We start from the raw sequence: 14836 nt of genomic DNA, 5'->3' as shown, positions 1-14836 counted from the left end.
AGATATTTACCCGGAAAACATGAAAACACAGATTCAAAGAGATATATGCATCTGTTCACTGTAGCACAATGACAGTAATTCATAGGCAAAATATGAATACAACCCAAATGTTTAAAAAGATGTGGTGAACATACACACACTGGAAACTACTCATCACCAAAAAAAAAAAAGATGAAATCTTGCCATTCTAACAACATGGATGGACCTGGAGAGAATTATGCCAAGTAAAATAAGCCAAATGAAGAAAGACAAATACTGTATGACTTCACTCACTTGTAAACTATAAAGAAAAGCAAAGGTAGTCAAACAAATAAGAAAACAAAACAAACAGCAAGACTGACAACAAAATGGGGATCACAAAGGGGAAGGAGGGCAACAACTTGTAGGTAGACAGTGTTTGGGTATTTGGTGGTGGGTGTCATGAGAAATACACAATTGCTGAGGTGAGAAACTGTACACCTAAAACCTTTATGGTGTTATAAACTGTTACCTCAATAAAAAGAAAATTAAAAAACACAAAAATCTGTTTTCATACAAGAACAAGGCCATCTCTCACACCTAGTTTCTTCATTGTGAAAACAAAAGTTCAAAAAGCTGGAGTCATGATTTATCAACAAACTGTGAAGATTAGGATAAGGAACAAAATTTGGAGCTAACCTCTGTCATCTGATACGAACTTCATCATTGCAATATCCAGTTAATTACTGCTTCCCAGACATTATGTGGTCATTAAAAGCTTGAGATCTAGAGTCAGGCAAACTTGTATTCAGATTCTAACTCTGTTTCCATCTTAGTTATTTGACTCTAGACAAGTAACCTTCTCCAGTATCAGTTTTCTCATATCCAGAATGAGAATAATAGTAATTATCCACAAAAATACTATGAACAGTAAATGAGATAATACAAGTAAAGCACTGAGCACAATGACTGACCCACAGCGTTCCATAAATGTTAGTTGATATAATCTGTAAAATGGAACTAATTCACATATACACAGATTGAAAAGAAGTAAAATGACATGAATAATGCCTAGCTACACAAGAGATACTCAAATGGTAGATATAATTACTTCCTATTTTTAGGGAATTCTGTATCACTTAATGGCAAACTGAGTACTACACGCTATTGTGTACTTATTGAGAACACAAACAATTACATCATCGTAGACAAATTATTTGCCTCACTTTGCCTTCCTGTTTTCATCTATAACATAGGTAAAATAATTCCCTATCTTATTGGGTTGTTTGGATCAGACAAATACACACATATTTTGCATGAGACATCTTTGCATGAAAAGAAGTGTGGAAATGAGTTTAGACGTAAGCAATTTACCATTCTTCTTATGGTTAAGACAGATCAAATGGAAATATTCATATACTCATCCTGAAAAGTGGGGAAGGCAGAAGGTTGAAAGAATAACAAGTTACAGCACAGGAACTATAATGCTACGAACTACACTTGACCTCATCTGTGCAGAAATAGTTGGGGGGGAGGGTGCTTTCAGGCTCTGTCCTGTGCAACAACTCAGATGAAGGAAGTCTATATTCCACAGAGAGAAGGAAATAATTTTTCCTACTTTTATCTTACAACATCCTGATAACCAACATCACTAGATTTGTGTATTCTTACATCTTTTTACATCAATTTTAGATAGATAAAACTGAATAACCAATTCTGAAAGCCTTCTTAGAAATGTCTTAGCACATTATACTATTGGGTTGTTGGAAAAGTCATAGCATGTTTTTTCTGTTTTCCAAGCAAAAATGTGTCATGACTTTTCCGACAACCCAATGGTATTTTCTTCTCCACATTTCACAAATCAGAAAAGGTATCTAAAGAGGCAAAAATTAAGTCAATCCTGTAGGCTGGCTTCTGTAGCTGACTTACAAAATGAAATACTGAAATGCATCAACAGCCAGTAAAATCACACTGTAATTTAAGAATCTTTGCCTATTACCAAACTGTGAGCGTCTTGAAAAACAATCTTATTCATCACCAGCATCTAGTGCATTGCCTGTTACACACAGAGGTGTTCAATAAATGGTAACTGAATACAGTTAATAAGTACCTCCCCCTTGTGCAAGGTACTATGTTAGGTGCCAGAGAGCTCATAAAGGTTCACTTATGTTGGTGCCAAATGTTTTAGACTATTTAAAAATTAAACAAAGCCAGATTTGGTTAAGAAGCTGCAGCTGCAATTGCACCTGCTCTCATCTCAGACTTATTCTCAAGAGCAGGGCTACCCTCCTCTGCATGCTTGCTGAAGCAAATGAAATTTTCTCTCAAATGATGGAGAGGCACTTCCTATACAGCTCTGGTGTGATGTTCTTTCTATTCAACCAAGGAGGCAAACTCCAGAATCTTCGGTCATAAAAATGTGATGTTTAGCAAGAGCAGGTGCTAAGATAGCCTGGTGTACTTCCAAATGAAGAGCTGCCATCTAAATTCTGAATTGAGGATGTCAGACTCAAGAACACCTGGATTTGCTCCTCTGGTTTTGAGTTTTCTTTTGAGAGGTCATGAAAATATATGCTGTTGCCATACACGTATGTGTACTCAAATACTGCACTTTGAATGAATCCAAGACTTAGCAAATGGATGGACGGTAACACATGGTACAGCCTGAATAAAGAACTGTAGACTGGGAAGGGTTTCCTTGCAAAAGATTAACTAGGCAAGGTGTTATCTGACCTTCTGTTTCATATTCTGGAAGAAATCATCCAGGAGAGTAACTACTGGGAGTTAAGGGTGGGGGAGACGGAGAAGTATGTGAGAGACAGACAGCTCCATTACCTCAGAAATCAGTAAGTTAATCAAACAGTAACTCCTTACTTCACTCCCCCAATGATATAAATATGTAACTCTAATTTAGTACAAATGGAAAAAAAAACTAGCTATGGACTCTGGCAGACAGACTGTGTTGAAATCAAACAGTGTAAACTTTGGCAGCAGCACTATGTACTCTTTCAAATTCTTACATCATAACTCTGGTAAAGGCCCTGTACCAAGTTGGCATGAATTCTAATGTGGTTTAGAGAAGAATTTCTGCCTTTTAAAAAAAAAAAGATGACCTACAAATAGCCTTTTTTTCATATAATAGAGAAATAAGTATTTAATTTATCAATTTTATTTTAAAAGACAAAGTTATACTGACAGGTTATTAAGAAGGTATTAGGAAAGGTTCTGTGATGTTAAAGGCCATTCAAATTCAAGCTCAAAGAAGAATTCTAACATTTACATGCATGTCTCTTAAAATAATGATTACCCATTTGTGGCAGTAGAGTCTACAAAGAGTGATAATTGCCTTCATATATAAATATGAGCTGAGGGAACGCTATGCTAACATCACTGGAAGGGGGAGAATCCAATACTCCAAAAGAGAAATGATACAAACCAATGTTACCTCAATAAAAAATAAATAAATAAATAAATAAATAAATGTGAGCTGATACTGGCAGCTCAGCTGTCCTTTAGAGCCAAGAATGGGGAGACTTGCCTACTACATCATTGAGAACTTGGGCAAGTCATTTGACCTTAGATCTTCAGTGTCCTCAAATTCAAAATGAAATAGTAACATCACTCTACAAGATAGCCTTCACAATATACGTCACAACACTGAGGATATGTCTCAGTAAGTACTAGATACGCTTATGTTAAACAGACTTTTAAAACTGGTGTTTTAGTAGAATAACCATATGCTTCATAGACCTAAGTGGTCTGAACTCTTCTCCATTAAGATTCAGGAATGAAAACAATTTACATAGAAGTTGGTTTTGAGATCAAAACTAGGAGTGTCCTCTTTTAACAAATGCTACCATAAAAAAAAAAAAAAGACTTCATTCTCTATTCCTCTCTAGCAACACCCCAAAAAAAAAAAAAAAAAAAAAAAAAAAAAAAAATTCCAAGCCTAAAGAGATAGGTTAAAGAAGAAGGAAAAAAGTCTTTATCTCTCATAAACTATATATAATTTAGCATGTTTAGGGTAACAGGATTTCTTCTCTTACTATTACGTAATATTTCAGATTTTCATAGAAACAGCAATAAAATGAACTATCACTCATGTTTAACAGTGATGAATATTTTGCCAAATTAACTTCAAATATAATTACTAATATTTTTGAGGTATAATTTACATATGGTATGGTGAAAAAATCTTAAGTTTAAATTTGATAAATGTTTACACATGTATGCATACATGTAACTCTACCTAGGTCAAATGGAACATTTACAGCAGTCTACATGATCCCCTTGTGACTGCTCTCCCCAAAGAGTATCTATTAGTCTGAATTCATAGACATTATTTTTCCCTTGTTAGGTTTCTCTTACCAGTAATAATCAGGTCTCGCCTTTATTTTCTGGTTTTTAGAGTAGCTTGCAATGTCTATTTCAATCATACACATTTTTGGCCACACTGACCCCATTAAACAGGAGTTTATATAAGACCCATATTTATGTAAGCAGCAATAGTGCAAAACAGGCAAAAGACCTAAAAATCATAATATAAAAAAGTCTACATATTGACAGTGCATATAAGGCCCCCAACATCTTATTTAAAGGGGCAGAAGACTAAAAATGTTATTTTGAAAGAGACCAAAGGAAAAGTGAAATTCATTTTGATATAAACAAATCCTGAAGAAAATGTACTTGGTTTTCTAGTAAGAAAGTCTATAATGAGTGTTCGTTTTAAACCATTTTCAAGAGCATATTAGAACTTAAAATCTAAACCCTTAAGAAGTTGTTTTTATTGCCTGTCTGAATAAATCCAAGCTCAATTACATTTGCTTTAAATTCACAACCATTTTAAGGTCATGTTTCCATGCACAGAAGCTGACATTCTTCCTTAAAAAGCCACATCCCTAGACAGTATTAGTTCCAATATACAAGTACATAAATGCCTGGCTAGCATTTTGTTAAAAGATGTGATGGAATCAACAACTTTTTATGGAGATTCCTAAATTTCAAAGATACGCACCATTACCTTTCAGTAACTATAGAATTCTGCATTTCAAACACATGATATAACCAGTTGGTCTGATATATTTAGCACTATGTAATACCACCATTAATATGTTCATGTAACTAATTAATGACTATAAATTACTTTCGTACATGCAAATCAAGCACTTTTGGGGTCAACTGGAAAACAGGGAGAGATCCTCTCAGAGCAACGACAAATCAGAGGCATTTACTAATAGCACAAAGAAAGGATATTACTTCTCTTACCTTCTCAGCATGCCTCATTCCTCTAATTTTAAGATAAATACCCTCTCCTCAACTCCTTATCTTGGAGTAGCACAAATAAATATTGTACTTTTAACAGCCAAAACTTTCATGAGTTCATTTGTGTAATCAAGCATCTCTGAAAGACTTAAAAAGGGAATTTGGGGATAAATTTCTTTAATCAGTTTGCTTTCCTATAACCTAGCTTAAACTCCAGCGTGGAAATAAACTTTTGAGAAAGGAAGACAGCACCATAGGGAAGAGTTCCCATCCAAGGAATTTCCTAGAAACAAATAGATGGGCTCAGTGTATAAGAAGCAAAGGTACCCAATGTATGTGGCTAACAAAGAATTGACAATTCTCCCTCCTCTAACCCAATCTCAAATTTCCACTTAGGATGCTAGCTAAGCATTCATGGCTAATCCCTTATATACTTACTACTCTTTAAATAATCTTTCTATAGAGACTGTAAAAATAAAGCAATTATTATAATTAGTTGCTTCTGATCAGTTTATTTAGAGACATAAATAAGCACCTGCCAGTTACTGGCTTTACTGTGACTTACATCTAATGGGGGATACTTTCATCTCCAAATCAATTCATTAAGCTACAAATTGGCTAGCTCTTATAAAGACTAGTGACCTGAACTTTTAAAACTTTTTTCCACCTGCCTTGATCTAAAAAATACATGTTGTAGGGCCTCCCCTGGTGGCGCAACGGTTGAGCGCTGGGCTGCGAGGCTGCCCATAGCCTCTGCAGCGCCAGTTCGTTCTCTGGCGCAGGCGAGGGTCCCACCAAAAAAAAAAAAAAAAAATTTCCATGTTGTAACACCTGGAGTGAGCAGCTCCTCCCAATTATCTTATCACAGAACCGTCTCACCAAAGAGTACTTATTTGACATTAGCAATAAGAACAGAATAATATAAATAAAATACAATCTTTTTTTCACTGCCTTTCAAGCTTAAGAGTTGAGGGCCTCCCTGGTGGCCTAAGGGTTAAGTCTTAGCGCTATCACCACTACCACCCTACAAACCCACATGCTCAGCAGACCTCTCCTGTCTCACCCCGCTGTCCCCCTGAGCAGTGATTTCAGTAAATTTGCCTGTTCTACTCTCCAGTCTCTGGTGAATCCTCTCACCCACCCACTCCCACACACACCTCTGGCCTACACCCCAGTTCTTCTACACAAAAATAAAGATTGAAAGTAAAAGTCACCTCCCCACCGCCCAAAAATGGATGCACTCTGTCACTTCTAGAATACATAGGTTATAGGGCTATTATTCCCATTTTAAAAGGAAATAATGAATTTATTAAAACATTAACATTTAGATTATTTCATTTAGATACTTTTTATCCAAATGATGAATTAAGGAACACTTGTTTTAATCTAAACATTTAGCAATTTATGCTATTTATCTGAACAAAATGTCTATCTTCCCTGATCAAAGCAGTGGCACCAAAATGTATGGATGGTCACTGGAGTATGATCACACAAACAGTTCTAAAAAGAGAACAGCAAGATAACAGGCAAATCGGGAGATGTGCTAGATATGTACCTCTCTACTTAACTCATCCGGCATCTCTACTCATCACCAATTAAAAAGTGACAGGAGGTAAGGGTGCAGGTCTTGTCACTAACACATACAGTTCGGGCAGTTAAAACTCTTGGTAGGGGCCTCCCCTGGTGGCACAGCAGTTGAGCGCTGTGTTGCGAAGCTGCCTGCAGCCTCTGCAGCGCAGGTTCAATCCTGGCCGCCGGCAAGGGTCCCCACATGGTGCACAGACTTCTCCTGCTGCCCGCTGCTCCCCTCAGCAGTGTATTTCTTCGTCAGCCTGCCTGTTCTGTTCCCCACTCTGGCTCTGGTGAATTCTCTCACCCTCCCACGCTTCTGACTGTACCCAGTGCTTGTATAAATAAATCTTTGAGAAAAAAAAACCAAAAGAAAAAACCAGCTCTCACATTAAAAAAAAAAAACAACAAAAAAAAAACCTCTTGGCAGGTGCTCAGATATAACTTCTCTCCGATGCAAACAAGTCCCCAGCCTGATTCCTTCTGGGTTTTTCACAATGAGTCATCATTAAAGTCCAAACTCCACTTTTTCCAGGCTGATGACATGTGTCAGGCCTTGTTTCCCTGGGTCATTCCTGCCTGCCAGCTCAGGAAGACTTCGTTAATGCCTTTGGCTTTTTAAAAATACCTTCAGGTCACAGCAGCTGAGATCAATTCCCTCCTGAAGATGGACACTTGGCCAGTAGCCAAAGCCGAAGTAGTCTTAGAGATTCTTGATGTTTATTAAAATCATTCTACTGACAATTAAATTCCTCCCTAGAGAGCAGCCAGAGGCTTTGAAAGCCTCTTCCACCCAGTGGTAGTCACCTTTGATTAGAAACAAGTGTTAAAGTGGCGCTAGTAGCCACTGATAAATATAAGAGCCTGCAGGGCCTTCACAGAGTTTTGATCATTTACAGACATTTCTCATTTCATACCATGGACAGTTCTTAAGCCAACAACACACAGCACTGCTTAGTCAAATGCTTCAGGTCAGCATACCAAATCCAAGTCAATTGCCTGTTTACACTAGTCCTGGATACATCCCTAACTAAGACTAAGATGTTTTATCTGCCAGACTGACTGACTTGGAAGTATTTTGCTGGTAGACAACAGGACACTAGGAAACTTCTGGCCAAAAAAGCAAGCTTTTTTCATGATGGAGAGGTGGTATGCTATAAGTAAACACATACATACACAGAGAGTCAAGGATTTCAATTCTGACACTGCAATGTAGCCTGAGGTCTTCATCTCCCTTCTGAATAGTTTACTTTTTTTAAAAAAAAAAAAAGGTCTGAGCCTCAATCAGAGCTTCTCAAATGTCCATGAAATGACATCAGAATCACATGGGGACTTTTGACACTATACATCTCACACCTAAAGGATTTGATTTACTGTAAACCTAAAGGTGACGTCCAGAATTCTGCACAATTAGCAAGCTACATTTCCCAAGACCACCACTTTAACTTCTGATGCACTGTTAAGTTTGAAAATCGTTAGATTAAATGACTTCTGGATTAAAAGATTAAGGGCCTCCCTGATGGCACAAGAGGTTAAGATGCAACCTATGAAGCTGTTCGCAGACACTGCAGTACAAGTTCGATCCCCAGCCAGGGAGATACCCACACAGCACAGGAGACCTCTCCTGACTCACCCACTGCTCCTCTAAGCAATGTATTTCAGTCAATCTGCCTGTTCTGTTCCCCACTCTGTCTCTGGTGAATCCTCTCACCACCCACACCTATGGCCTGTACCCCAGTTCTTACTTTATTTAAAATAAATAAATCTTTAAAAAAAAAAAGATTTAAAAGACTCCTGGAGAACTTTGAAAGTTTAAAAAATTATAGACTAGAACTTGTTTTCTACTATTTCATACTTAGATTTCCCCTCCCCATTAACAATTAGTATTCCCACTCAATCATCAGCATTATCTGATTTCATGTTAGCAACGGAGACAGAAGGCTAAAAGTAATATGTCAATTATTGATAGCTTAGCAGATCTAATATAGGATGATTACATTTATGAAAGTATGAAGTAGTAGATTGAAGAACAGCTTTTTTAGAGTACATTCAAAAACAAAACTTTTAAGACATCATTTGAAAAGATTCAACTATTTGCTAGAAATAGTAAGGGAAAACATTTAAAGAACATTTTTCTAAATGCTATGAATAACTAAATAGTGGTAGAATGAGTATGTCTAGTTATCTATAATTTGCAATGCCTTAACATAAAACTATAATTTACTTGAAACAATAATAAACTTAGTAAGAACACATATTAAGACTTTAAAACATAAAGTGCCATATACTTAGCTTTAACCCAACAAACTGAAATAGGTCAGGGAAGAAATACATAGTAATATCGATACATGAGAGGGTTTCATTATTGTAAAAAGATAGACTGAGTCCCGTGATCACTGTTTATTCCATCAACTGGTTTATTATAAAACAAGTTCGTTGACTTTAGAGGACTTTTTAAATCTCTGCCCATACTTCTCATACACTCGATAAAACCCAATTTTTTCTCCAGCTCATTCCTTAAGTCCCATGAATATTAGCTATTGTATTGTATGATTTTGGATTCTATTTGTTTCATGACTTGGTATTCCTAGCTCACATTTTCACTCAGTTAAACAACAATCCTCTGTGCAGAGTTATTAGAAGAATTGTTCATTGGTTCCAGATAACCTGTGAATTCATCATGGGAAAATGAAGTCCTTCTTCCTGTGGGTTCGCAAAAATAATCTAAAATAGTCATCTCTCAAACAAAAAGTCACTGTAATTGGAGAATGGAGAACTCAGTTAGCCTTAGGATATTTCAAGAGGCTTTGAAGTACATGTCCCATTTGAAGAGAAATACTGCCTTTGGCCTTAGGCCAATTTGCAAGCTCAGGGTCTTGGCCTGCTGACCTCTTTATCTTCCAGACTCATCTAAAATATCTTAGATAGGGCCCTCCCCGGTGGCGCAGAGGTTGAGCACTGGGTTGCGAAGCTGCCCGCAGTCTCTGCAGCGCCGGTTCGATCCCCGGCTGCTCCCCGGCCACCGGAGGAGGGTCCCACATGGCGCGCAGACCTCTCCTGCCGCCCGCTGCTCCCCTCAGCAGTGTACTTCGGTCCTTCTGCCTGCTCTGCTCCCTGCTCTGACTCTGGTGAATTCTCTCACCCTCCCACACTTCTGACTGTACCCAGTGCTTGTATAAACAAACAAATAAATAAATAAATAAAAATAAATCTTTAATAAAAAATAAAATATTAAAAAATAAATAAAATAAAAAATAAAATATCTTAGATAACCTGATAGAAAGTTGCCATGTCAAATATGGTAAAATGTACCAAGCTATTCAGTTTAACCCTTTGCACTCCGCTGTCCCCTCTCAGGGGACAGCAGAATTCTAGCATATCGCTCGGATGTCCCCTCTCAGGGGACATTGCAATTTATTAGTGATTACGGGGAATTAAGGTTATTTCAACGCAACTTTTTGAGACATGCATGTTTCCCTGAAGTTTTATCTTGAAATGGCACAAGAAATTAAATCAAAATATCGTAAAATGGTTCGGAGTGCAAAGGGTTAAATTTCTATCCTTACCTCTCCATTCCTTGGTAAAATCTCAAGTAGGATAAATATAACAATGACCAGTAATCCTATATGCAACTGCAATCTTTGGTACACTTTTTTTTTTCTCCCTTAGTGATATTCAATACTCTGAATTTAGTAGACTCCTTTGAGTAAACTCCTTTTGAAACAACAAATTCTTCCAACCTAACTTAAAGCCATAATGAATTATCATAGTGCTGGGTCAGGGTTGCTGGAGAAAGGGGGGGGAGAAATGGAGAACTGCTGTAAAATAAAGATTGTTAAATTCATTTATTTTTATGTAACTTCTCATCTGGCAATTTCTTACAGAAATTCTAACTATATAATAAGCAGTTACTGGTTAATGGTAAGTACCAGCAATATTGGTTAATGGCAGGTAGTGCAGAACTTAGTGAAGTCTAAATAATAGATTTCCCAGGGCCCATCAATGTCTAGTCATTACTGTCCAGTTTCAACAGACAGGTTATGCTACAGGGTAAGGTGTGACTAAATAATGGTGACTGTGGGCAAGGAGCTATTCCTAACAAGATGGTGATTGAGACTTCCAAAAAACAGTAACATTATACAAGTGATAAGACTAGATCGTGCAAAAAAATTTTTTTTTTTTTTTTTTTTTTTTTGTGGGACCCTCACCGGCGGCCAGGAAACAAACTGGCGCTGCAGAGGCTGCGGGCAGCCTCGCAGCCCAGCGTGCAACCGCTGCGCCACCAGGGGAGGCCCACCACTATCATTTTTATGGACTAAGGAAACTGAAGTTTATGGGAGATAAAAGCTTTACCTAAGGTCAGAAAGAAAGAGGTAGAGCATTAATTAAAAAAAAACTCTTTAAAACATACTTGTGTACACATACAGTCTTAACAGCTAGTCAGAGAATCAAACTATGAAAGGTTTTTACATTTAATGTATATAGACCAGAAACCAAATTCTGAGAAAACATGTATTTTATTATCATGTAAATAAGTTTGTAAGTGATTTTAACAATTTAAATAATTTTGAAATAACATAAAAACATAGAGCTTTTAACATGTATTAGGTATTATTTTTACACACCTGACAGATATTAACCAATTTAGTTCCTACAACAGTCTTATAGGTAGGCCAACTATCAACTCCACTTTATAGATAAGGAAACAGAAAAGTTAAAATTTTTTCCCAAGGTGACATAGCTAATAAGCTGCAAGCAAAGTCAAGATTCTGGCTCAAAAGTTTATGTTCTCTATTATATTTTAATAGTGCTTCTCCAAATATTTAATATATGAGAATTTTAAATTATGGTCACTTTAAAAGAAAAAATAAGAGAAAGCCAAATAAGAATTCAAGTTGGAAATGCCTATAATAAGGAACTTTACTGATTCTATTTCAGCATCTATGAGCCAAAAGCAATGAGAACCTAGCAATTACATCTGCACATCTTCACATACATAAACCTTCTCTGTCTACTGAAGATTCAACTAAATTTTTGAGGCACAGATCAAATGTGACCACTTAGTTATGCCTTTCCTGGCTCTGCTAGGCAGAATTAACCTTTCTCTTCTCTGTTCTCCCTTAATAAGGTTCATACCATTCTGCCAGCAGAGCAATCATCCTCTGTATCTGCCAGCACTGTGTATATGCCTAGTGATCTGGGTAGACAGTAGGCTTGAGGATGGCAAAGGCCAGCTGAAATGGTAAAAGAAGGAAGCAGAACACTGATTCATACTGACATGCCATTGTCATCTTTGTAATTTAAGAATTTGTCCTCAAAGAAAGAGTACTACCCAAAATACTTTTAGAGATGCTCCCTGTATAGTGTTTGGAAAATGTCTAGGCAAACAGCCACTTTAGACAGTGACCATTTTCTATGCTACCAATTCCTCAAATGAACTATTCCATTGAGTTTATGCTTCTTTTTTCTTTCAAGTGTATCAAGAGGCCACAGAAGATAATGAAAATATTTACATCTCCAAGTTGGAGCAATGTGGGTTTCAGTATTTCCTAGTACATCTGGAAAAGCAAAGCAAAGAGGTAAGTGAAATAATAAAATGGCATGATAAGTTCTGACAAACTCAAAATCAATCTAAATCAGGAATTAAACAATTGAATCAACTTATTATTAGCTTCAATAATTATTAGTTTAGCCCTTAACTTTTACCCTTAACTTTTTTAACCCATATACTTTATCCTGGCATTGAATACATAAAACCTTTAGTCAAATTAATTTTAAAAACCCCAATGTGGCCTCCCTGGTGGCACAAGGGGTTAAGATGCAACCTATGAAGCTATCCGCAGTCACTGCAGCATGAGTTCTATCCCCGGCCAGGGAGATACCCACATGGCGCAGCAGACCTCTCCTGACTTGCCCACTGCTCCCCTCAGCAGTGTATTTCAGGCAATCTGCCTCTTCTGTTCCCCTCTTTGTCTCTGGTGAATCCTCTCACCCCGCCCCCCACCTCTGGCCTGTACCCCAGTTCTTGTATACATAAATAAATCTTAAAAAAAAAAAAGATCCCAAAGTGTACCTTCAATTTGCTTGATGATTAAAAACTAGAATTAAGGACTTATAGCAAATTAAATAATGAGGTAGGTGAAGATCTTTATTGTCATTAATGTTAATGATCTCAAACATAATGGAAATCCCTATATCTTTCTAGAATGCCATCTTTCACTCTTCTAAAGTTTTTCAAGTCTATGAAAAACATTCTTCTTCCAATGCCATGAATTCATGCAATGGCAATTTACAAATATGTAATGGTTTGGAGTAGCAGACCAGTTTTTGAAAGTCTGAATATTGGGCCTCCCTACTGCGTAAGAGGTTAAGCACCGCACTATGAAGCAATCCACAGCCTCTGCCACACGAGTTTGAGTCCCAGCTGGCCAGGGAGAAACCACATGGCGGAGCAGACCTCTCCTGTCTCGCCTGCTGCTCCCCTCAGCAGTGTACTTCAGTCAGTCTGCCTGTTCTATTCCCCGCTCTGTGCCTGGTGAATCCTCTCACCCCTCCCCACATCTCTGGCCTGTACACCAGCTCTTGTATGCATAAATAAATAAATATTTTAAAAAAATGAATTCGTGAATAGTTAACCTATAATATTTAAACCTAAAGCAAGTGGTAATAATCATTCCTGACTGAAGATTAACCTCAATTCAGCCAGCAATTCTGTCAGCCCCTTTTCTACTGAGCATTTCTGAACCCCTCCCATTATAAACCCTAAGAAGTTCCTTATAATTAATTCATTTTCCAGAGTTTTCATCAACAACATTCAACCACCAATAAGCAATAACCAATATGTCTACAATGCACGGATAACCTCTCAGCCAAAAGCAAAGACAACTGATGTTTCAGTTATCCTCAGTGAACTTATGGAAGACAATGTGGGCTTTCTCTTATGTAGCAGGGATATTTTATTTGCTTTTTTGAATATGGAAAATAAGTTTTAGTTTAGACCACCACTGAACTTCTACAATAACTTGCTGATTCAGGGTTTTAGCTAGGAAGATCACCAAGTATAGAGGAAAATTTTTTCATCTTTATCTATGAAACATTTCACTACACACCTACCTACTCTTCTTAGAGGCTACTTGTTTGATCTGGGAATGCACTGAAGATTCTACTACAGATACACAAGTTTTGTGGTGGACAAGGGAGGAGACAGTGAGCTCTGGAATCACAAAGCTCAGTATTCACGTTCTAACATGTAATTTTGGCTCTTGGCTATGTTACTGGGCAAATGACTACATTTCTCTAAGACTCAATTTTCTCATAAAAGTGGGATGCTGATACTTTTATGACATAAAAACTATACTCTAGTGAAATAAACCTTAGTGAAATAAAAATATACAAATCTCAGTGCACAGCAGGTTCTCGATATGTTAATTGCTTTCTTACACCTGTGTCCTTTAATAATTAAAATAACTGTAAAATGGTTTATTTTACATTCCCATAATTACAAAACAATACCATTCAAAGTCATTTTTAGTCATTTGAATCTGACTATATAAGTAACTGCAGTCTCACAATACTAAAGTTTGTTAACTCTCTGCTGTACAATAGATTTCATGATTTAAATACTCTCAAACTTGAAACCTGGAAAAGAATGTGAAAGCCTTCATCAACAGTAGTCTAGTGGCTCCTGGAATGTGGGTGCAGGCTGAAGAAGGAACTGCCAGGGTCAGGATCCAGCCTTCAGAGGACTCCAAGGAACATTCAACGCTGTCGGTGAGTTTGGATTTGAAAAAACCACTGACCGTTGACTGTACCTTGGGGTCTTTACAGACATCACATTTCCTGAAGTAAAGGAGCAAGCTTATCTTCATATGTCACATGATATCATCTGAAACATTCTTGCTGCCTGTTCCCCCAAATGTGGTGCAGTAAATTTGTTTAAAGTTCCCATCTATTTCTATTTCCCTTGCTTCTTATTATGTGTTTTTTTTTCATAAATTAGTATTTAATTTCAAGACAATAAGGAGAGCTCCATAACAATGCCTAACGT

The 14836-nt window shown here is 37.1% G+C and overlaps 1 protein-coding gene and 1 long non-coding RNA gene across 16 annotated transcripts in view; one reads left to right on the top strand and one right to left on the bottom strand.

The window, feature by feature from the left end:
- Window positions 1–14836, bottom strand: part of NR6A1 (nuclear receptor subfamily 6 group A member 1) — a 254728-nt gene that overhangs the window by 93811 nt on the left and 146081 nt on the right. The window lies entirely within an intron of this gene.
- LOC119230856 (uncharacterized) overlaps window positions 1–14836 on the top strand; it is a 57295-nt gene that overhangs the window by 18180 nt on the left and 24279 nt on the right. For both annotated transcript variants that reach the window (XR_008549736.1, XR_005121821.2), the window contains exon 2: window positions 12265–12368. This is a non-coding gene — a long non-coding RNA (uncharacterized LOC119230856). The remainder of the gene's footprint in view (window positions 1–12264; window positions 12369–14836) is intronic.

Source organism: Talpa occidentalis, unplaced genomic scaffold (assembly GCF_014898055.3).
Source record: "Talpa occidentalis isolate TD23 unplaced genomic scaffold, MPIMG_talOcc4v2.1 talOcc4.7, whole genome shotgun sequence".
Classification (NCBI taxonomy): Eukaryota; Metazoa; Chordata; class Mammalia; order Eulipotyphla; family Talpidae; genus Talpa; species Talpa occidentalis.
Note: the sequence above shows the minus strand (reverse complement) of the source record. Positions and strands in the feature narration are given on the sequence as shown.